A 3685-nucleotide genomic window follows, 5' to 3' on the forward strand; every position below is an offset into this window, starting at 1 on the left:
AATTTTTCATTTAAAAATGGCCTCGAGCTCATTATAAAATTGTTGAATATAATTGTTAAATGGCCAAAAAATAACAAAAAACAAATAACTTAAGATTTTAATGTTAAAAAAAATTAATTTTTTTTTCAATGGATCTGTATATTAAAGCATTTTGGTTTATATCACACTCCGCACCAGGCGTTCCCAGCACCAGTACGCCTGCCGGTCGCGATCTGGAAAGGACCCATATAATCTACGCCTACATACGAGAATGGCCGGATGAAGGGAGTAAGGCGATCCGCGGGTATCTGTCCCATTTGCGGCACTGCTGGCGTCGCTCGCTCTTTCTGGCATGTTACACACTTCCTTGCAACCCTTCGAACTTCTTCTCGAATGTGAATGTATTTTCGTCTAATCTCGCTTACGATCGTGTTCACGTTTTGATGTTTCCACAGGCGGTGGTCGGTCGGTTGCGTGATGTCGCTGTGGCATCACTATTGGTTGTCGCGTACGCGAATGTACTGCGTCAGCGTTACATAACCGCCCATTCACTCGTACTACTCCTGTACTATCTAGAATCGGGGTTAACTTAAAAATCTTGCTGCTTGCGCTCACCCGCTTACCGCTCTCTAGCGCAGAATGTCCTCGGGGTATGAACTCCGTTGGATTACGCGAATAATACATAGCTCCGCGTCTCTGAGTTATTGTACCCTTACAGTAGCTACACACGACGAGCATATCCGCGCACATGCGCGGCTTGCGGGTCATGCTCGTCGTTTGTAGGGCGGTTTGCGCGCATGCTCGCCAAAAATCAAAAAATTTTGATTTTTAGCGAGCATGCTCGTCGTTTGTAGCGTGGTTTGCGAGCATCGCATTGGAAACAAAAACAACAACCTCATTTTGTGTTGATGCTTGCAGTGTGCACATCGCGGATAAATGCATCCAAGCCATGTGCGTTAATTGAATTTTTGATAAATGAGGCTAAATTACTATATGTATATGTATGTACATACATATAAGTAAAATATAAATAAATTTAAGTAACACATACATAAAAAACCCTAAGTCATAAGTATTTCAATTGCATCATCCGCGTCTTTCCTTTCCATGTTTACGCTTTGAGTACAAAATCACTTATGAGCCGCTCGCCGTTTGCAGCAAACGACAGCCAGCATGTTGGTGCACATGTGCGCGGATATGCTCGTCGTGGGTAGCTACTATTAGCGTACCACAAAGTCTCTTCGCCTCTACCTCCTTACAATTATGGGCGAACCTTCGTGTGTAGGCTATGACTCTAACCAACCGCAAGAACAACGAGTACTTGAACAAAACTTCTTCTTTGATGGCAGCAAAATAAATTTCATACTTAGTTCGTAGCTCCTCATTTGTGGCTGAAGTGGATTCCATTACTGGCCAGAATCGTTCGTCTTTCCACAGGAAATCTGAACCCGTAAGCCAAAATGAATTACGCGTGTTGCTATGAAATCTTGTACCGAAGTCTGCAGGATTTAGAGCCCCAGGCGTCCATCTCCACTCCTCCGGTGTAGTAACGTCTTAAATCTCGTTGACTCGGTACGCAACGTATTGCTTATATTTCCTGTGGTCGGAAGTTATCCATGCACGGACCGTCTTCGAGTCCGTTCACATGATCACACGTGACGGCTTGGTAGTCCACCACCGTTTTCTTGAGTCGAGATGCTAATACTGCTGCTTGCAGCTCAAGCCTTGGGATGCTCGTCTGCTTCAGTGGTGCGAATTTCGTTTTCCCAGCTACTAAGGCCACCACCGCTCCATGTCCGTGCACTATGCGCCAGTATGCTACCGCGGCAAAGGCTTCCTCGCTTGCGTCAGCAAAAACGTGGAGCTCCGCGACGGCCGTTGGAAAGGCGCTACCAAAGCAACGGGGAATTTTTATGTTCTCGACAGTTTTCAGTGCCTTTAGCCATTCTTTCCAGACTCGTTCCGCTTCCTCCGATATTGCTTCATCCCAGCCCGTTCCAGATCTCCAAACCGTCTGTAGCAACAGTTTAGCCTTCAGTACGTACTCCGCGGCTATACCGAAAGGGTCGAACACGGACATTGTTACGCTTAACAATTCGCGTTTCGTCGGGATGCGTTTTCCCTGTAAAAATTCTGGGTCAATGCGACCAAAGGCAAGAGCAAATTTCAGCTCGTCTCGCTCCGTGTCCCATTGCATCCCGAGTGCCTTCTGATGACCAGAATTAGGTTTGTCAAAATCCTTTAACGCTCCGCAAACTTGCTCTCCATTCAGTGCCTCGCTGACGACCTTTGAATTAGATACGAATCCTTTTAGGTTAAACCCACCCTTACGGTGGATGTACTTCAATTGCTTCGCTATTTTGATGGCTTCGCCCTCATCAGAAAAACAGTGCACGAAGTCGTCCACGTAGTGATTTTTTCTGAGAACTCACTGGCATTTCTGTTCTTCCCGTATTGTGCCGCACATGGAGAACACGTCGCACCAAACGTCATTACGCGCATACAATATTCTTCTATCTCCATATCGGGCCTTTCCCTCCACAGAAATATCTGCGCCGGCTGGTCTTCGACTCGTACAAAAACCTGGTGGAACATCTCCTCGACGTCGGCGCTAACTGGTATTGGCTTTTGTCGAAACTTCATTAGCACTTCGAGCATTGGTTTCCCTAAGTCCGGACGGCTTAAGAGGTACGAATTCAAGGAGCTTCCAGCTACCTGCGCCGCCGCGTCAAAGACGAGGCGTATCTTCCGTTTTAAAGTGCTCCCTTTTTAGTAATTCGTTGCTGTTGAGTTTACGCTCGAATGTTAAAAGTCTCTTATCAGCCATCGCTCGTGAGTATTCGGTTATTTCCATGTCGCTCTTCCACAATATTCCCGTTTCGAATCGCTCGCCCACTCGCCTGGTAGTATTCTCTAGTACTGAACAGGCTCTTACTTCGTCTTGTGCATCAACTCATTTGACGGAAGATGAAACGCCTAAGTAATCACTTATAACGAAATTCTTGACCAACTGGTCCACGGACTCATCTTCGTTCGTTGTATCTGCGACACTCTATCGCACCAGGAATATTCGTTGACTACTACCGGTTTCGTTTTCAGTTGCGCCGTAGACTACCCAACCCAGCTTCGTCAACACGGCAGCCGGACCCCGGCGACCATCGTCAGCTACGCGCTTTGCGATGCCTAGGTGCATATTATCTAGCCCGATCAACAGATCAGGGGTAGCACCTTGGTAGGTTTCGATTGGTAGTTTTCTAAATTCTTTACCGTCCTCACGGAGTGCGAACTTTTTACAATTTTGGCTCACGCCTGCTATCTCCATGCACACAGACATTGATGACTCTGTTACCACGTTATTGCCAAACCATTGCAGCGTAAAATCTCGCTTCGGTCCTGTAATGCCAAGTTCTGTAACGAGTTTCTCGTTTACTAAGCTTAGGGATGAACCCTCGTCGAGAAGCGCGTAACCGCTAACAGTTTTACCGTTGGCGTAGAGCTTTACCGGAGGCACCTTGAAAAGTAGATTTGGCAGACCATGAGATACTACCGCATTGGTGAGGATGCGCGGTCATTGTTCAAATTGCTGACTGCCTTTCCTCCCGTTGGATTCGAGGTTCGTGTAAAATCTCATGCCAATTCTGGGTGCACCTCGAATTGGTACATCTGTGTTCGCGATTGCATGTACTGCTTCGGTGGCCCGATTTCA

The sequence above is a fragment of the Rhagoletis zephyria genome, unplaced genomic scaffold (genome assembly GCF_001687245.7).
Source record: "Rhagoletis zephyria isolate East Lansing unplaced genomic scaffold, Rhagoletis_zephyria_1.1 Rzeph_scaffold_00360, whole genome shotgun sequence".
In the NCBI taxonomy this organism is placed as follows: domain Eukaryota; kingdom Metazoa; phylum Arthropoda; class Insecta; order Diptera; family Tephritidae; genus Rhagoletis; species Rhagoletis zephyria.